At 44.3% G+C, this 22070-nt stretch overlaps 1 protein-coding gene across 14 annotated transcripts in view; it reads right to left on the bottom strand.

Annotated features, from left to right (window-relative positions):
- The window catches only part of ZNF644 (zinc finger protein 644), an 88853-nt gene that overhangs the window by 24991 nt on the left and 41792 nt on the right, over positions 1-22070 (bottom strand). The gene's annotated exons all lie outside the window — the stretch shown is intronic.

Raw genomic sequence — 22070 nt, forward strand, 5'->3', positions numbered from 1 at the left:
TCCGACACCTTTAAACAGAGAAACATGAAGGCAAAACCCAATGTGCATAAAAATAAATGATTAAAATATATTTAAAAATAAAAATAAAGGGAGCTAACAAATTTAAAACATACTATAATAGATTAACATTTAAAAGCCCTCAATATTTAAGAGAACTTAAATTTGATTAATTCAAAGTACCCCTTAAGATTCTTTTAAATGTTTAGATAGCACTACTAAAACCTGTCTGCAATAATAGAATCACAGAATCTTCCTCTTAACTGAATTTAAACATGTTCTTTAAAAAAAAAAAAATGCACGCACTTTTTAAAAGCTGCAGATGGGTTTAAATCTACATAAGATGCACGCTAGCTGCTAGAAGCATAGTGAGCCGTGCAGCTCAGCTATGGCTGCCTCCAGCCACACACTGTGAGCACTCAACAGCAGAGGTCAGCGCTGCCTTCAAGATGACACATCATCACTTACACGCCTCAAGCTACTCTTATTGTCTCAGAAATCTCAAACATCAGTATTTTTGCAAACTATCAGCACTTGCTATAACACCCTCACCACACTACATCTTGAGGTTACTACAGAAGAAATGAGGTGATAATTGCATATTAACATAATTATTCTGTAATCCCTCTGAGCAAGCTTCCTAGGTCACTCAGTAATTCAGATCAGATACAACCTTCCTGTCATCAAATCTATGCTGTCCACTTTCTGTTCATGAATAATTCTTTTCTGATAAAAATTAGCTTAACTTCATTCTCTTATGTACATTATTAATTGTATTTATTGCAAGTAGGCTAACATCTGTGGGAACTTACTACATAATGCCAACCTTTGTCATATAACCTCATCTCACATACAAAGTAGGATAATTTGCCCTCACTCTAAGTTAGTTCATTAGTAACTGCGTTTCACAGCTATAAATAAATCACAGCGCTGCCCACTAGCTGAGTCCCAGTCAGTTCTCATAAACTCAGTTCACTTACATTATCTTGGAACACAGGACAACTTCAACATTTAAGACTGAGTCAGAAGGAGAAACCATTCAAACTGTCGTCTTAATTGCAAAATAAATCCCAATTAACTACATTTAAATCACTATAGCATTTAAGCCTATAAGTACTATACACAATGTAACACAGAAACCTAATTCTCACCCAGATTCTACTAGAAACATTATATTACATAATCAAATAAACTAGGTAGCATCTTAATATGGGTGTCACACTGAATGGAAATACTCGAAAGATGATAAACAATACCTATACAAAAACAGAGGCTAATACTAACCACCATGCCATATAATAAAACAAAGTGTAGCTTCACAATGCATAGGGTTAATAACCTATTGAAATACTGAAAGGTTGTCACAGAAAGCAGGACATAGTCTGTATGTTCAGATTATAAGGATGGAATTTTACCTTAAGTGTAAGGAAAGCCAGGAACAGGACCCCTTGATGCTGAAGATGGCTGTCTTACACAGAAGCCAATTAAAATGCCTCAGCAGGTAACTGCTTTTTTAGAAGCACTTAACCCAACAACATGGCCTCTCTGATCACATCCAAAGACCTTCCAGGTCTGTGTGACCCACCTGGAATACAAAGCCACACCCCTTTAATCCCTCTGGTAGGAATACAGACCTGCCCTTAGTACACACCTTTAATCCCAAACACGAAAGGCTAGTTGAGGGACAGCCAAAATGACTGATCAGAGAAAGATTTAACACAACAACAGCACAGGAAACAGGAAACATAAGAGCACAGGAGAGCTGAGCTCAGCTCCTGGAGGTCAGGGCAGTTTCCCAAGCACAGCACTCCAGTGAGAAGCCTAGAGAAACCGAATAGAATCGCTCAGCTTGGAGAAGAGTTAGAGCCAGAACAGCTAAGTCGAAACAGCCGGCCAGAGCTCAGAAAGAACTAGAAAAGGGCCAGTTATTCTTCAGTAACCCACGGAGACAAATTCATTTGGCAAATAAAATACATGTCGGCAGGCAAGAAGAGAGCACCAGATCTCATTATAGATGGTTGTGAGCCACCATGTGGTTGCTGTGCATTGAACTCAGGACCTTTGGAAGAGCAGTGTCTAACCTCTGAGCCACCTCTCCAGCCCTAAGGTCCTTTCTAACATATACAAGACATGTTAATGTAACTGCATCAGTAACCTGCAACACCATGTGAAACTAGGAGGAGAATTCAACTACTGAACCTTATACACTCTGCAAATTCAAAACTGTTTGAAATGATCTTTTAATAATAACCTGTAACACACTGGCAGAATGACCCTCGGGCAATAAAACCGTGGCACTAAGTGACTAACACATTGATACCACAGAGCTATCTCCTACCATGAAAACTTTTAAGAATCCTAAGGCCAAATGACAAACACATGTAGATAACCACGAAAATGGTGAGGTACGATGAGGTGCAGGATGAAACAAAAGCAAATAATGTAGGAGAGAAAATTATATATAGTCTTTGTCTCATTAAAAATAGCCCAAGGCAAGATGTCAGTGTGTCTCTATCTCTGTGCTGCACTCAGACCCAACCAGAGAAGCTTCTCTGTGCACTGGATGACGGTTGACACCGAACTCACAACTGGTCACAGTGGCCACAGTGTGAGAACAAGCATCTGTGAGCACTCGGCCACAAACAGAGCACCTACATCACCCACAGCGCTTGGGCCGGGAGGATCCTGGCACAGCACCATCTTCTGGACAGGGGCGCTGTGCTCATGAGCTCGCTCTCGGCAGCTGCGGCTGCCCACACAGACCTGCACAAGCCACAGCAGGCAGCATTCAAGGGGGCTTCTGGGGCTGGAGAGATGGCTCAGCGGTTAAGAGCACTGACTGCACTTCCAGATGTCCTGAGTTCAATTCCCAGCAACCACATGGTGGCTCACAACCATCTATAATGAGATCTGATGCATACTGTATACATCATAAATAAATCTTTAAAAAAAAAAGGGGGGGGGGGCTTCTGTGACAAGGACAGACAACTTTCTTTAGGCAGGTGGCCCCAGGCAGGTGGGTAGGTCATGGTAAACGGATTTCCTTACACTCTTCAATATATGGGCCACACAGATCAAACTCAGTAGGGGGAGACCAATATGATCAAATGCATTACACACATGTATGAGAGTCTCAAATAACTATTAATATTTTTTAATTTTAAACACCCTAAAGGTTTTGTGGAAATGTTCCCATTCCAACTGAACTTCAATTCATATAATATTTCAAAGAGCCCTGAAGAGCAAAAGTAGTTAAAAAAACAAAAACAAACAAAAAAAACAAGTGAAGTCCTTCCTAATTTCAAGTTCCTATAAAGCAACAGATAGTAATGAGTGTTAGTGGCAAAAAGTAGGCGTACAGACTGATGGACTATATTTCAGAGTCCAGAGTCAATCAATCAATCAATCAACCAGCTATGGCAAACTAGTTTTCATCAGGGTATTAAGAACATTACACGTGAAAAGAACTGTCGTTTGAACCAGGTCAGATAATAAAACAAAATGTTCAACAGTCTGAATACCCGGCAGAGGCAGAGGCAGAGGCAGAGGCAGAGGCAGAGGCAGAGGCAGAGGCAGAGGCAGAGGCAGAGGCAGAGGCAGAGGCAGAGGCAGAGGGAGGAAGGCCTGAGTCTGAGGCCAGCCTAGTCTACAGAGTGATTTTCAAGCAAACAAGGCTATTTGGTGAGACCTTGTCTCTAAAAACAAAACAAAAGAACAAATAAACAAAAACCAACCTGAACAGAAGAGTTCAATTTTTAATACTCCTAGAAGATGGCATGAAATATGGATCCTTTTCTTTGGCATCAAAATAACAAGGGCATGGGAGAGAAACAAATAACACGTATTTTATCAAAATAAAGGACCTGTGCAGGGCATGGCGGCTCCCACCTTTAATCCCAGCACTTGGGAGGCAGGGACAGGAGGATCCGGAGGTCAAGGCCATGCAGAGAAACTCATCTTCAAAGCGAATGAATGAGAGGCCTGTGTATTAAGGAACATTGTTTAAATGCATTAGAGAAATATTAAATATTCAAGATATATAAACACGTCAACAAGGAAGACAACCGATTTGATCAATAGACAACTGACCTGTCTATTTAAAGAAGATCTGGAAATAGCCAACAAGCCAATGAAGACATGTTTCATTTTATGGTCACTAAGGAAATAAAAATCAAAGCCTCAAAAAGATACTCATGAGATCCTCAGAGCGGCACACAGGCCTGGCCCAGACAGAGCTACAGCTGGTATTTATAAAAGCCAGAAGATGGAAAACCCCAACTGGCCGGCAAGTGACAATTGAACAATGTGCCATAACCACACAATGGGGTGCTCCCCGGCCACAAACGCAAACCACCGCTGGGATCAAAGTGCCAAGTAAAAGCAGCGAATCACAAAAGGTCACTAGCTCTGAGCTTTCTTCACGTAACACACAGAATCAGTCCACTTGTCCACAGACAGACATCAACATTCCGGGTGACAGTGGAAGGGAAGAACAGGAAACGGCCATGTAACAGGGGTGACCAAATGGTTTAGATACTGTCCAGCTGGTGATTGCCCCAAAATATGAATACACTGCACATCAAAGAATCATACACTAAAAATGGTTAATTATATGTTGTATGAATTTCATTTTAATTTTTTTAAAGTAGAGCCTCCAACTCACAGCCATCCGCCTGCCTCTGTCTCCTGAGTGCTGGGATTAAAGGCGTGTGCCACCACTGCCCAGCTCATTTTAATTTTTAAAGAAAAGAGCAATCATAAAATGTGTATACTGTCAATATCCAATGCAGAAGAAACTTTTTACTTCCTAGATCTCTTCAAAAACTACCCAGCCAGACCCCAAGTCACATAATGGGTTCTCTGTAACGGTAAATTAACAAGGTACCCCCAGTGCATGGTTTTTCTTACTGGAACTAGTGAAAACCTTTCAACTGTATTTTGCCTCTCTGGTTGGAGAGCACTCCAGCCAACAGCAGCCAGGACAAAGGACTAATATCCTAGTTAAAATAAATGTCAGTAACAGTAGGACTAGGGGGCAGAGCTCAGGGGCAAAGTGCTGCTCCCCTCAGTTCCTGTGTCAGAAACTCCACCCTCACGCAGCAGCGCTAGGAGGCGGCAGGCAAGCCGGCTGCCCACCAGGGAGGGACGGCAGGACAGGACGGGGCGGGGCGGGGCGGGGGTAGGGCCTCCTCCTCCTGCTGCCCAAGTAAAGCTTGGGCTGCAGTCAACACAAGCAGGCAACCAAGTTGTGCCTCCTAATCTCTGTTGCCAGCAGATCTCCTTTCATGATAAATGAACCAGGCTGGAGAACTCTGTGACATCAGCACAACAATTCACTAAGACAACAGGTTAGTCCAAAAAACAAAAACAAAACAAACAAGCAAAAAACTCCACACAGGTAATAATGCTCCCGTGACGACTACAGCATTCGGGTTAAAACACGGCTGTGATGCAAACAAGCCAAGTGAAGGGGGAAAGGGCATAAATGGTACTACCCTATTTTACATCTCTTGCATTCTCTAAAAAGCTTTTAAAAACCTAATTAAATTAAAATCTTACAGACAAGAATGCAATTGTAATCCTCAAGGGTAAGTCTCAAAAGTGTGCTCTGAGGACCACTGGGGATCCCTGAGGCTCTGCACAGGACTCCTCAAAATTAAAGCAATTTTCATACTAACACCTTCCTTGCCTTTTTTCACTCTCATTCTCTCCTAAGTGGATAATGGAATTTTCCAGAGGCTATATGACTTGTGATATCCCAACATACTTTAAAAAAAAAAAAAGCAGAATACAAGTCTTCAAGAAAGTCATTTAAAATATTTTTCAAAATGTGAAATCATGCTATTTCCACTGAATTTCCATCTAGAAAGTGTACTTTATAAAACTGTACTATTTACGCTAACATGTTTTGAAATGCTATGTTTGCATGTTTATGTATCTTCTGCTCACATTCAAATATAATAACTATTACTCTCCAGGGCCTGGGGACATCCTAGACTATCACACTGGGTGAGCAGGGCGGGGCAGCTACGTCACCAAGCATTCTGTGAGGCACAATCCCTCAGGATACCTGGCCTGAAATGTCAACTATACCAAGGTGGAGAAATACTGACATAACCATAAAGACAAGACAAAACAAATCATTTGAGACTCACTGACATAAGCATAAATGACATTCATAAAAACAGAAAAACATAATACCATATCATGAAGATATCAATTATATTTCACAGTAAAGAATACATTTAATTTTATAAAGCCAATGATGTAAGCAAACACAAAGGGAAGAGAGCCCGTGCTTCCTGTAGACAGACTCGGGGTCACATGAAGTAGGGCACTGTGGCACTTACACCAGAGTAAGCCAACCAAGGTCAAACAGAGAGCCAAATATATGCGTGTATGTATAATCACCGTATTTGTGACAAAGTGACATGTATCAGTGACTACAGTCTTTTTAGTACATATAAAATGTATGTTCATATGAAAAAGTGACACCCGTGTGTAAGAATCAATTGTAGCCAAATAATAAAGCTGCTAGGACAGTTTCTCAGCCGTGCTGGTAATGGTGCTGGCCAGATGACTGTTCTGTGTATTGTAGGTGCTTAGCATTTGGCAGACTGTATGCTACTAGTAGTAGCATCCCTAACCCGATGCACAGATGCCAACATATATACCCATTCAGCTGTGAAAATGAAAAACATCTCCAAGAGAACAGCACATTAACATGCTCAGAACAGGAAAACAAGCCAACACACACAAGAAGCACTGTCCCACTGGGCTACAGTAAGACCGAGGCTCATAGGGATGACGGCTGCGCCTGCGCCTCGGGAGCTTACTAGCAGCCTCTATCTAGAAGGGAGCAAGCTCATGAAAGGGCTGGAAGGTCCTAAAGAGGAGAGAAGGGAAGACTGTACCCAGAGCACAAGCCAAGAGGAGCTGGAGAAGCGCGACTGTCAGGAGCACACAGCACCGCACGCGCAGCTCACAACTGTCTACTAACTAATTCCAGCTCCCGGGGATCCAACTACCTCTTCTGGCCTCCCTGGACACCTGGTGCATGCACACGCGCATGTACACACACGCACGCACACACACACACTCAGTCAGTGCCCCAATTGGGAGACGCTCTCCAGGAAGACCAGAATTAAAGAGGTCGGAGTGCTCAGCACTGGTAAGGACATGGAGGCACTAAAACAGCTGGTGAGATGGCACATTGAGAAACAACCCTTGTGTCAGTGTTTAATTCCAGCCTACACACACCAACGATCCCAGAAACACTACACGTGCACAGCATGTTTACAACAGTATCACTCAACCCAAAAGCTCTGTAGTAAAAAACAAACCATTAAGAACTACATGTGAACACGGCTACACCTGACAAAATTTACAGATCTCACAACACACTGCTGAGATAAAATACTGTATAACTCTATTGTCATGAAAGCTGTAAAGCCAGCCTAAAAAGGTGTGTCTATTCCCTGAAGTCAGGCGATACGACTCTAAAAGAAAGGTCTGGCGACCGAGAAGGAAAGCACGGGGTCCCCCAGGCTGCTAGCATCTGTCCCATGACCTGTGTTCATTAGGTGATTACTGCGTGGTAATCCAAGGAGCCGTGCGCCTAACATGTGTGCATCACATACACTGTGTGCTGACGAAGCAAGCTAGAAAACCATTCACTGCAAACCGCTGCTCTAGCTGCCCAACTCTTTTGTTGTGGGTAAAAGTATGTCTGAAAACGTAATTCACTTCTCACACTAAGTACACAACAAAGGAATAAAAATGAGTAAAAGGCTTCCGACGTAACTGCTGGAGCCCTCAATATGCCGTAGGAAGACAATTATAAATAAGAACATTTAACTGTCAGTTTTCCAAAAATGTTTACCTTGATCACCTCAAAATAACTGTTTCTTAGCTTCATAAGAAAATACAAAATGCTCACCTTGAAAACTAATAAAGAAAACGTGAGCGTGTTTTCTCATACAGCAAGACCATGAAGAGCATTACGGATAAACGACAGACAGAATCTGAACTAATGCAGGCTTCTCACAAAAGGCTGCAAACGCTGCTCCCACGCCCCAGCCTGGGCTTACATGTGAGCGTCTGTGGCACTTTCATAAAGCCTACTTTACAACACCAGCAATGATCTTATTTACAGACAAGAGTCAAACACACCATCAAGTTTCTCATCTTAATAGTTTTTTCCCTGAATGTACCCGTTCAGTGTACAGTAACATAACAACAACCTAATGCATTTTTAAGCCATGTAGTGCCACCAAGTGGCAGCACTTATTTTTTCTAAAGTACCTCAAGGAATTGGAGTTAATTGCAGTGTTTTATCAAAATGGGGGAGAGGGAGTCAGTGTTACAATTCTAGTTAAAGTTTAGAAATCAAACTGCCTTTTATTTCTAAAACAAAAGAGTGCATGGTGCCTTCCAGTGCTCTCGCATGACGGGAGAGCGCAGCTGACCACTGCAGCACTGACCGCTGCTGGCCGGCTTTGGCTCCATGAAGCGACAGCTTCCCCAGCAGTGTGCTACCCTGGTTAGGGATGGGGAAGCAGGATGAGCAACTTCTGCTCTAGTTGATGCCAGCGTTAGCTACTTAGGCTGGCTACAACCAGGTCTTACAGACCAGGCAGCATGAAAAGACAGATCGTGCGAGCCACAGACCTGGAGCCTACAGACGCAAAACAAGGGTTAAGAGGATCGCCTCCTTTTCCTGTGACTTCACATTGTGTAGCCAGACCTCACTTCATAACCCACAGGCACAGCTGGTCAGATCTCTAACTTTCCACCTGAAAAGGCCTTATCTCTGACTGAGGCCATGCGGGCTCTGGGGTGTGGGGAGTTTAATGTGTAGCCTTTAGAGGAAAACCACAATTCAATCCAAAAACACTACACCTTCTGCATTTGACTTTTTTGTTTTGTTTTGTTTTTCGAGACATGGTCTCTGTGTTTTAGGCTTGGCCGTCCTTGTCCTGGACTCGCTTTGTCGACCAGGCTGCCCTCAAACTCACAGCGATCCACCTGCCTCTGCCTCCCAAGTGCTGAAATGAAAGGTGTGTGCCACCATGCCCAGCCCGTGCGTTTAACTTCTTTTATGGGTATATTTTCTTACTTGAAAGAACAAAAAATACTTTAAATCTCAGAATACTATTTTAAATTATTAAATTTTTACCAACTTGTAACTTAAATAAATTTTAAGTTAACTGAAATTTGAGCATAAAGTCGTAAGCTACAGCAAAGCCGTGGCTATCATAAAGCTCATGCTCAGTTTAATTCTAACTTAGTAATGAACTTCAAACCACTTTCCCCATTATTCTTACTTTATTTAGCATTTCTGCAGTTCTTTAGGCATGCTCTGTGTATTGTGCCCTGTCTTAACTCAAGTTCTGCCCAAGTACACGTAAGGGTCACCGCTGTGCCTGCCTAGCGATCGCTAGCTTTTCCTAGAGCATCCTACGTGACGTACAGTAGCACACTTGGTAACTATCCTCTCTGCCAACACACAGTGCTCTTACACCGCGTTATCATATACTTGTGTCATCACTGTTTCCCTCCTCTGACCACAAAGCACACTGTGGAGAGCATACGTTTTCTGTCCGCTGATGGAAATGCCCCTGCATCTAACACAGTACCTACCATATGGCTACCCTTCATGTGTGCCTAATGGGAAAGAAGTCTGAGCAATACCTCAATTTTTCTTTTTGTTTTTTGAGACAGGGTTTCTGTGTCCTAGACTCACTTTGTAGACCAAGCTGGCCTCAAACTTACAGTGATCTGCCTGCCTCTGCCTCCCTAGTGCTGGGATTAAAGGTGTGCACCACCACACTGGGCCAGCATCTCAAATTTTACATGGAGCCCACTAGTCCTTTTTTCTGTGAGATGAGGTAGCACACGGCATCTGTCTGGCTCCTCGGCACTGAGGTGACAGGTACACGCCACCAAGCTCAGCCCTTTCCAGTTACTCCTCTCCTTGTGACAGCGCGAACCTTTTCATTCTTCACCTCTTCCTCCCCCTCGCCAGGGTGCCCTCCACTCTCCTCCCCTCAGCTCGCTCACACATGTCTAGTTGGCCTTACAGCGAGCTCCTCTCAGATGTCCAACTGACTCCTCTGTTATAACTTACCTGGAAAATCCAAGGGAGAGCTTCCCCATAGCTCAGAGCCTCTGTTGGATTCGTTCTGAGCCCTCAGATGGTGCTGGGCAGCACACATGGACACACTGGAGACTAAGCTGTCTACGGATGAACAGTAAGGGCCTGTCAGAATTAAACTTCTTTATTAACGTCAACTGCCGCCTGCTGCTGAGAAGCCCAAGCTCTCACTGTGCTCACAAAGATCCAGCTCTTCTGACAATCGCCGTGAACTGTATGGAAAGCGTGATGTGATGGTGCACATCTCTCAGGTCCACACTCAGCACATGCCTCAGAAGCAGCCTTCAGCTTCTCAATATACGATTTACTAAATTCCTAAGTATGAAATGATTCTGATATGCACTAAAAACTGAGAAGGCTATGTATGTAATACAATTTACAACATTGTCAAATAAAGACAAAAGACTGTACTGAGGGGAAAAAAAAGCAATTAACGCCAAGCTCCCAAATAAAAATTTCATTAACTGTCATAGTTTTTCTTTAGATAAAATGTTCTCTGATGTACTTAGCTTGGGGTGTGTCTCTTACTTTAATATAATTTATGAGAAACAAGTGGACTTTAGGCAATGGCTCTAATATTAACCATTACTATTTCTTGAGAAACAGCTTAAGTCTCTGTAGTATTCATGCTCATCAAAGGCATCCTAAATGACTGTCTCTAGTTTAAATTGTGGACTTCTGACAAACACTCCTAAGTCTTTTATCTTCTCTTCTGTCGCTACCATAAGAACGAAAAGCAGCTCAGGATGAGGGCACACGGCATGGGAGAAGGCATGCTTGAGCGACCCTGATCCAATCCCCATGCAGCACCTCCAACACCTGTCACAGACAGAGACAGGGCTTCTCTAGAGCCCCGCCTCAAATGGACAGCCTTGCTTCCCTCAGCTCTCTGGGTATACCTCCCAGACATTGGCAAGCAGATACAGATTTCATTGGGCATAATAAACCAAAAGTCACAAATCTGATCACTGTATTACATGTTGTCATCATATTCCAAAGTTAGGGCTAAATACATATCCTTACAGAGATCAAAGTTATTCTCTTCAGCAGACGGTTTTTTAGTAAGCAGTGGCTGATAAGAAATACCAAATAGCCGCACTTCCACACATACAATCATGCAGTCATACAGAACATTTTATGCACACATATTTTCTTACAAATCAGTGTCCACCCCAAGTTTACATGTTGAAACCCCGACCTCCAATAACTCAAGACAGTATCTGGAAATGGCCTTCAACGACTGATGATAAATCAGCAGGCAGGCTGCAACCCAGCCTGACACGACTCTTTCAGGGCAGACCAACACATATGAAGGGAGACCAAAGATGGGAAACGCAGCAAAGGTCCAAAACACAAAGCTAGACAACAGCGATGTACAAGGCACGGTGACAGGCCTCAGGAAAAGCTGCACCTGCGAATTTCTTGAGCTCAGACCACCTGTCTTTAGAAATGTGAGGGAGCATATTCCTGTTACTGAGGCTGTCGTGTCTATGGCATGTTCTTATGGTAGCCCAGTCATGCAAGCACATTTCAACATGTTTTCACACTTTACATGAATGTTCAAATATAAAGTAAAGTGATTTTTTTTCTTTTTTCTTTCCTTTTTCTCCAAGATGGTTTCTCTGTGTAGCTCTGGCTGTCTTGGCACTTGCTCTGTAGGCCAGGCTGGCCTTGAACTCACAGATCCCCTGCCTCTGCTGCCTGGGTGCTGGGATTAAAGGCATGCACCATCATGACCAGATTAATGATTTCTACCCTCTGAAGATACCACACTCAAGTCAGCTCTCCCACACTAAAGGTTGACATAAACAGAGTTCCTGCTGAACTCTATGAACTTATTTGCCCAAGAACAGTGGTGGTCCCTGCATATCCCAACAAACCCAAACAGCCGTGAAGCGAACACCAACATGGACAGGCACTCGCGTCAGCGTCCCCCTAACTGTGAGGAACAGCTAACTACATGTGACACAGAAGAATGAGAGGATCCATTCAGCCCATGTTACAGGAAACCTGCAGGAGACAGACTGTCTGTCCCCTGCCCTGAAGCCAACGCTGGGCATCCACACCGGCCTCCCACTTGGCTTCTCCAGCCTTCCCCCACGTGCTCAGATCACATGTCACAGCAATGTCGTGCCCAGCTCCGAGGTCATGAGTGTGCAGTCGGGGTCGCCTAGGTCAGCATGCGTAAGCACGCTGGTACGTGAAGACTTTTTTAAAAATACTGATACTCAGTCCTTCTCTAAAAGATCCCCATGTAAAGCACTCTCTGCTTTGTTTTTGTTTTTTGAGACAGGATCTCTCTGTGTAGCCTTAGATGTCCTAGAACTGGCTTTGTAGACCAGGCTGGTCTCCAACTCACAGAGACCCACCTGCCTCTGCCTTCCGGGTGCTGGGGTTTCAGCACCACCACTGAGCCTAAGTCACTCTCAATATAGTGTGAGTGTACATGCAGTGTTTGTGTGTAACCTCCTGTAACAAGCAGCTATGACATCTAAAATCTAGGTATCATGTAATTATCATGTGTTGTGATTAATGTGAGGTACCAACCATATAGTAGGTCTGTAAGGGAATGTTTATCAGAAAAAAACCTTATCACTTAATTCTGTCTCATGTATTTCCCTTAACAGTAAAGATTAGAGTAAAATATGGTCTGTGGGACAGCAGGATTCATTCCTACAATCATCTGTAAGCCTTTACTTACTCAGGTAGAAAGAAACTAAGAACCTGAAAGCCACTGACAAAGGAAATTTAGCATCAGATTAAACAGACTGCACAGTCTGACCAACTGGAATTTACTGTTGAAATTTAAGGATAGCTCAACATAAAAATTAACATTAACAACAAATAAAAAATAAAAAAGTAAAAAATAATAATGTTACCACATCACAATCAAGTTATTCAACATCCTTTTTCATGATAAAAATACTCAAGAAACCAGAGTGAACCTGAGAGAAGAGACAGCAGCTAACTTCATACTCAGCCGTGACAAGGCAAACACACCACTGCCACTTTAGCTCAAGGGAAAGGGGGGCAGCAGATGAGGAAGAACAGGAAGGGACAGAGGAAGGCTTACACGAAAGGAATCCAATTGGCAAAGTCACAAGTAAAATTATGTTTACACATGATATGATCTTATGTGTAGAAAACTCTAAAACATACCCAAAACTGGTTAGGATAAAAGAATTTAGCAGAGATCTACCACACGGGGCCGGGCGTGGTGGCACACGCCTTTAATCCCTGCACTTAGGAGGCAGAGACAGGTGGATCACTGTGAGTTCGAGTCCAGCGTGGTCTACAAAGTGAGTCCAGGACAGCCAAGGCTACACAGAGAAACCCTGTCTCGAAAAACCAAAACCAAACCAAACCAAAACAAAACAAAACCTACCACACAATACATAAAGACAAGCATTTCTACTAGAGACTAACAATGAGCAACACAAAGGAAATTAACACAACAATTCTGCTTTCTGTAGTGTCCCTGCGACAAAGCACTCAGGATCAACTTCACCAGGACGACAGATAGCTTGCAGACTTAAAACTACAAAACAATGCTGAAAGAAATCACAGACAAATCAACGAAAACAGACATATTAAGAAGTTGTATAAGGGCCAGGCTTGGTGGCGCATGCCTTTAATCCCAGCACTCGGGAGGCAGAGGCAGGCGGGTCGCTGTGAGTTCGAGGCCAGCCTGGTCTACAAAGCGAGTCCAGCACAGCCAGGGCTACACAGAGAGACCCTGTCTTGAAAAACAAAACAAGTTGTATAAGACAAGGTTCTCTAGAGGCCACAATCGCTAGAATGAATGTATGTAAATATATATGAATATACTGCATATATATGAATATGTGTATGTGTGTATATATATGAAGTGTGTACACACACACACACACACATGAATGATATTACTACAGTGGTTTTCGGGCTGTGCTCCAGCTAGCCCAGCAATGGCTGTCTCCCGACACAAAGTCCAAGGACCCAGTACCTGTTCAGTTCACAAGGCTGGCTGTGTGAACTCAGCTCGACTTCAACATACACCATAATCCTGAGGAAGTACCACAATCCTGAGGAAGTACCACAATCCTAAGGAAGTACCACAATCCTGAGGAAGTACCACAATCCTGAGGAAGTACCACAATCCTGAGGAAGTACCTCGGCTCCAACGCCAGTGAAGGAAGGGTCTTGCCAGAGAGTGAGGGCAAGCAGGCAGACAGCAAGAGCTTCCTTCTTCATGTCCTCACATAGGCTGCCAGCACAAGGTATGCCCAGACTAAAGACCTGCTCACATCAAATACTTGGAGTAAAAAAAATCTCTCACAAGCTTATCTAGGTTTAATTAATTCCAGGTATCTGACAGATAAGAAAAGCCACCACAGAAGTCAACATTATATAAAGAAACGCACAGACTCAATGCGGTTCTCCCCATCAGAATCCTAAGGACATTTTTGTCAGAACACAAAAACTCATCCTAAAATTCATATAAAAATTCCAATGGACAGGGGCTGGACAGACGGCACAGCGATTAAGAGCACTGGCTGCTCTTCCAGAGGATCCAGGTTCAATTCCCAGCACCTACATGGAAGCTCACAATTGTCTGCAACTCTAGTTCCAAGGAATCTGACACCTCAACACAGACACACACATGTACACAAGACACCAATGCCATAATATAAAAATAATTTTTAAAAATTCTCAACAGACACCAAACACTGAAGCAATTTTAAAAATGAATAAGGTCAAATATATAAAAACTAAAAACAGGGCTGAAGACGTAGTTCAGTTGGCAGAATGCCTCCCTAGCAGGGTCAAAGCCCTGGCTCAATCCCAAACACTGCTTAACCCAAGTGTTCACCAGGTGAGAGGCAGAAGGATTAACCACAAATTCAAGGTAAACATCAGCTACATCGCAGGCTCAAAACCATCCCAAACTAAAACTACAGAAGTCTTAGAAGAAAATAAGGGGAGGGCACCATGACATGGGTTTGGCAATAATTTCTTGGGTGTAATTCCCAAAACAGAAAAATATGGAAGTGGAGCGATTACATCATACTGTTATATTTCTCTCCAACGAAACAGTCAACACTGAGATAATCTTTGTGATGTGAGAAAACATTTTCAAGTCGCGCATGTGACAAGAGGTTTATACCCAAAATATATAAAGAACTTTCACAACCCAGAAGCAACATTCAGCAAGGAATGTGAACAGACACAGATGCAAACCCCCGCCCCCCCACACACAGATGCAAATCCAGCACGCACATGGGAGGGTGCACACCATCGTTATCACCAGCCAAGCCTGCAGTAAGCTCTGCCCCTGCCGCCCAGCAGCCCAGAGACTATAGCACAATCACTTGACCCAGGAGGACGAGGCCAGCTTGAAATCACAGCAAGGCTCCACCACAGAGAAACAAACTGCCTCCTCACTACCAGCAGGACAGCAGTGAGCAAAAGCAGCACCTCACAGACTCGCAGAGCAAAGAAGCATGCGTGTGCTGCCGAGGGAGCTAGTGTGCACACCCATGTGCTCACCCATGTGCACACCTATGTGCACTGCTCCCCAGCTGTAGGCTGAAGAAACAGATGTGTCCACCAATGGATAAGCTGATAAAATGGGGTATGCATACACGAGAGCCTTAAAAAGGAGTTTGGCAGAACACCACAATGTAGATAAACCCTAAGTACAAAGTCAAATAAGTCAGTTATAAAAAGGAAAATATTTAATGATTCTATTTAAATAATTATAATCAGTACAAAAAAATGACCAATTTAGGTGTGTGGAAACTAATTAACATATCTTTGTTTAAAAAAAAACTGAGGGACGTGCATAATCATTTATACAGGATTAACATAGGATTTCAGTTGTGTATGGTTTTTGTGTTGCTTGTTTTCTGTTGAGTCTAGGTCTTGCTATTTAGTCCTGCCTGACCTGAAACTCACTCTGTAGACCAGGCTGGCCTTGAGCTCACAGAGATCTGTCTGCCTCTGCTTCCCAAGTGCTGGAGTTAAAGGTATGTAACACCAAGCCAACCCCATTCTTAATATCTTATTTCACATCTATTTTACTGTTAAAAGAGTAGTGTCACAAGTTCCATCTTGTTAGTTACAAAATAAATACTGCATTATTACTTACAAAATATTAGTAACAATGCTTGTTATTGAATAAATGTTAAATAAAATAAGCCTGGGTATCATGATTTTGGCTAAACCAGGCAAAAGAAATATAAAAAATGTAAAAAGAACAAATAGTTTATAATTTCTGTTAGACAAGTAAATCTGGGGACACAATGGCACATACCCTTCATTTGGGGAGTCAAGAGACAGGTGGACCTGTCTGGTATATGTAGCAAGTGCCATGCTAGCCTGGGTTATACAGTGAGATGCTGTCTCAAAATATAAAGTAAAAATAACTCTACGGGCTGAAGAGATGGCACAACAGTCACGAGCCCTGGCTGCTCTCGCAGAGGACAAAGCACCCACATGGTGACTCACAAACACCCGTAACATTGTTCCAGGGGATCCCGCGCCTTCTCCTGGCCTCTGTGGGCACCAGGCATGCATGTGGTATGTGGTATGCAGACATAAATTCAAGAAAAACGCTTATACATACATACATACATACATACATACATACATACATACATACATACAATCGTCTTTAAAATAGTAAATCTAAGCTTACAACAGTCTTACCTTAAAAAAAAAAAAACAACCACAAAACAAGGCTTTTCTGTGTAGCCTTGGCTGTGCTGGCCTAGCTCAGTAGACCAGGATGGCCCTGAACTCACAGAGATCCTCCTGCCTCTGCCTCCCAAGTGCTAGGATTACAGGTGTGCGTCACCCCGCTGGCACAGTCTTACTTTTTAGTCAGAGAATCCCAAATATAAAAGCTTGTGCGGAGACACAAGGTGTTACAGGAGGTGTCCGTGCTCTGCGCCTGTTCTCCTGCCGTGTGCTGGTCACTGTGGCACTGCTGTGAAGGGACACCGCGGCCACAGCAGCTCCTACAGAGCACAGCGTTTAACGAGAGCGTGCCTACAGTCTCAGCAGCCATGGTGTGCGAGGTCCACATCTAGACGTGCAGACAGCAGGAAGGGAGGCACCAGGTTTGGCTCTCAGTGACAGCCGTCCTCCAACAAGGCCACACCCCTTGATCCTTCTCAAGTACTGCCACCCCCAATGACTACATGTCCAAATAGATGAGCCTCTGGGGCTACACTTCTTCAAACCATCATCCCATGCTCTTAAGTCTTTTAGCTAATCAGCAGCTTGGTACCACAAATGTGAGAAAGTGATTTCCTAGGAACAGGATGCAAGAGATTCTACCCTCGTGAGCATCCTGACATTCCAAAAGTAGAAGCAGCCTTGACGTTGGGAAGAAGAAACGTCACAAGAAACTCAGAGTCTAGCCAGGGCTACATCTAGGCCTGTCTCCACACACAAGGGTGTGTGTCTGTGCAGAAGGCTAATAAGAACAGGAGCAAATCTGTTTTCAACAATCTTTAGGTCAACCAGAAATGAACACAAGTGAATGTGAAAGGGGGGACAGTGAGGACTCTCAGATCTCAGACCTGCGTGCCACCTAGCACGTCAGCTCACACGGCTCGGCCTGCTTCAAGCCCCACATAACTAAAGCTTAGTTCGTGTTTGTTGCAAACACTCGCCTTCCCTGTGGCTCCACACTGTGAACGCTGCTCCGCTGCTGAAGCTAGAAACTTCCCTAGCCCCAGCTCTAGTGTAAGTAAAAACCACAGCTCATCTACTCTGCTGTTAAAATCTCTCAAGTCCAACCACACCTCTATGACTGCACCGTCACCCTGCAAGGTCAGTCCACACCTCTATGACCACACCGTCACCCTGCAAGGTCAGTCCACACCTCTATGACTGCACCGTCACCCTGCAAGGTCAGTCCACACCTCTATGACTGCACCGTCACCCTGCAAGGTCAGTCCACACCTCTATGACCGCACCGTCACCCTGCAAGGTCAGTCCACACCTCTATGACCGCACCGTCACCCTGCAAGGTCAGTCCACACCTCTATGACTGCACCGTCACCCTGCAAGGTCAGTCCACACCTCTATGACCGCACCGTCACCCTGCAAGGTCAGTCCACACCTCTATGACCACACCCTCACCCTGCAAGGTCAGTCCACACCTCTATGACCGCACCGTCACCCTGCAAGGTCAGTCCACACCTCTATGACCGCACCGTTACCCTGCAAGGTCAGTCCACACCTCTATGACCGCACCGTCACCCTGCAAGGTCAGTCCACACCTCTATGACCGCACCGTCACCCTGTAAGGTCAGTCTACACCTCTACGACGGCACTGTCATCCTGCAAGGTCAGTCCACACCTCTACGACCACACTGTCACCCTGTAAGGTCAGTCCACACCTCTACGACGGCACTGTCATCCTGCAAGGTCAGTCCACACCTCTACGACCACACTGTCACCCTGTAAGGTCAGTCCACACCTCTACGACGGCACTGTCATCCTGCAAGGTCAGTCCACACCTCTACGACCACACTGTCACCCTGTAAGGTCAGTCCACACCTCTACGACGGCACTGTCACCCTGTAAGGTCAGTCCACACCTCTACGACCACACTGTCACCCTGTAAGGTCAGTCCACACCTCTACGACCACACTGTCACCCTGTAAGGTCAGTCCATACCTCTACGACTACACTGTCACCCTGCAAGGTCAGTCCACACCTCTGTGACTACACTGTCACCCTTTAAGGTCAGTCCACACCTCTGTGACTGCACTGTCACCCTGCAAAGTCAGTCCATACCTCTATGATTGCACTGTCACCCTTTAAGGTCAGTCCACATCTCTGTGACTGCACTGTCACCCTGTAAGGTCAGTCCACACTTGTATGACCGCACCGTCACCCTGTAAGGTCATTCTGGTACCTCTGTGACAGTCCTCCCTGAATGCAATCCAGCACTCCTGTGACCTGTTTTGTACTTTGCCAGTAGGTTCTTTGCCAGATATGTTTCAGGTAGAGTATAGCATAAGCCCTGGGGTCAAAACCAGAACAAGGGGCCCTCGGATGGGACCACATCACTCCTCACACAGAAGCTCCCTCGCTGTTCACCTAAGCTCTGTGAACGGTTCTGACTGTAACGCAGTGACCCCAGCCACCGTGCATCCCTCCCGTCCATTTCTCAGCATGGGCTCTACAGTCAGAGATCTGTCTCTTGCTCCCACAAACTTTCCTTTTCCTTACCTTCTTCTGCTGCCTCTTCTGCTAACCGCCCTCCAAAGGTTATCTAGATAAATCTCCAGCTTCTCAACATTTCCACTTGTGACTTCTGTGGGGGCCCTGTAGTACTAATTCCACTTAGTCTGAGTCAGATGCAGACTAATCCCAGAATTTACACGCTAGGACAGGTGGCCCTGAACTCAGGGTCAGCCTGCGTATATACAGTCAAGTCCAGGCCAGCCTGGATTTGGGGACAAGACCATCTTAAAACAACAACAACAAAACAAACAAACAAACAAGACAAAAAACCCAAATGGGTGAGATATCTATATTGAATGCTTGAATATAAATACAAGTGCATAAATCCCACCTCCTCTGGTTTTCAGGACTCAGGACGGTATCACAATTCATCGCACAGGACTCTAACTACATATCCAGTCACCTTTCTCCCTGAGTTTAGTAACTATTATCAAGGATAGACTAAAAGCAATTTAACTGCAATAACAAATTCAGATATACTATAGGGGACGGGTGTGAAAGGCCACCTCTGAGCAGGGACAAAAGAGAAAGGGAGAGACAGAGGGAGCGTATGTTATGGTGAAGGGTTTTATGTGACTCGAGACCACAGTGCAAATTTGTCATATTTGGCAGCTGGTGATGACGTGGCTGAAGGAAGGCTATGTTCCTAACAATGATGTCACCTATAAAGCTGAAATAATAACACAGCAGTATGAAGACTTTTACCACATTATTTTTTGATGAGTTGAAAGTCAGGCTTGTTTAAACAATTAAAGAACAATTAACCTTTCAAATAATTCCTATGTTTAGTACAACATAAACACACATAAGCGCGCGTGAGTAGACAGGTGCTGTGGAGCATGCCTGTAACCCCGCACTCAGACAGCTGAGACACAAGAGTGCCCCATGAGTGAAGCCATCCTAAGACATGCAGTGAGGCCTTACCTCAAAACTACAAAGAAATAAACTGCCAGTGATATTGGCACAATGAATATCAGGTTAAATGAAACCTTTACACAAATCACTTCTGAAATCACAATTCTAGTGCAAGCCCCCTCTGCCCGTCATTTCCCGCCTCCCACCAAGGAAAAGAGCTGCATCCCAACCGAAGCACCTGGAAAGGAGATACAACTAGAGGCCTCTGAAAGCAAAATCCAGTCTAAAATCTGTAGATGTGTAAACAAGGAGTTAGAGAGACCCGCTCACTCGCACCCAGAGGGAAGCACAAGTTCATCACGGTCATCTGTTCAACAACACAATAAAAATCCTTCCAGAAGAAACAACAGCAGGAGAGGGGTCCGTCCCCAAGTCTGAACTCAGGCTTTACTGCCACAGCCGCAGTGAGACACAGACCCATACTGGCCGCCTCCGGGAACAGCTGCTCCTGCCGTGGACTCGCTACGAGGCCGTCCAGCTCCAGCACCAACCCCCAGGTGACAGACTGCAGCAGCCAGCCCAGCCAGCCAAGTACAAATATGAAGGAGAAAATAAAACCTGCCAAAAATACCTTAACTTTTAAAATAAATCATTAATTCAATCACTAATAAATCATTATGTATTTGTATATTTGCATGCATATACATGTATGTATATAACATGTTCATAGTGACAAAAAAATGTTTCTGTCAAGCTGCCTAAGCTTCAGTAATCATGGACTGGCCTCAAATTCACGGAGGCCCGCCTGCCTCTGGCTCTGGCTCGCCGAGTGAATGCCGGGGTCACAGGTCACCGGGGTCAAATGTCACAGTGCTCACGCTCACGCACTGCCTTGGTTCTGCTGTTGCTTCACAGCAATAAAAACAACGCAGACTACAACCTCCTGCACGCGGCCTAACTCCTGCTTTATGAGACGACACAAGAAAAGCTGAGTACTGCAGAAGAAAGCTGTAACTTGTGGGAGAATACTGGCAAATGAAGTCCTCTGGGCACGGGGCACAGCTGAGTAATAGCGATCTTACATTTTCTTCTGCTAGTGAGGAGACCGATAAAAGCGGCAGGAGTCTACGGGGTAGAGGGGAAGAGCTGGCAGCTAAGAGCACAGGGTTACAGAACATACAAACAATGTTAATATTCACACAAGATAGATAACGGGATTCTTACAACATAAAGGAAACAAAAACATCAAAATAAGACTTTTAAAAAAGGTACAAACTATATAACTCTACATAAACTAAGTTCAAAAACCGCTAAAACTAACCCAGGCGAATGGCACTTAACAGGGCTGACCGCAGGGGAGGCTACTGGATTGAAAGAAAGCAGTTGAAGAACTTTTCAAGAATGTCTGTATCTTTATCTCCGTGAGTAAGTCAATGTAGATTACAATACAGTCATTCAATTCTGTACTTTAAAGTTCACCCAACATTAAAAGTTAATAATAATATGACAAAGAAGAAAAGTGAATATCTCAGTGCTGCAGAATTCCAAAGAAGCCAAACCCCTGTCACCCCAGACCTGCAGGCCGATGGGGAAGGTCTGACAAGCATTGCATGTTTGCCCAGCAACTGAGGTACCCACAGGCCCTCCTTCAAGGACAGTGCAAGCAAGACACTCCGCAACTTCACCATGTGCTCTCCTTTTTTACTCTATATTCGAGGCCACGCTAACTTATTGATAATGTATTTTCACCATTTCAAAAGCTTACAATTTTAAAAAACATTCTTTCACATATCAGACACAAAACACCAAAATGAAGATT

This window comes from Acomys minous (assembly GCF_964271855.1).
Source record: "Acomys minous genome assembly, chromosome: 15".
Classification (NCBI taxonomy): domain Eukaryota; kingdom Metazoa; phylum Chordata; class Mammalia; order Rodentia; family Muridae; genus Acomys; species Acomys minous.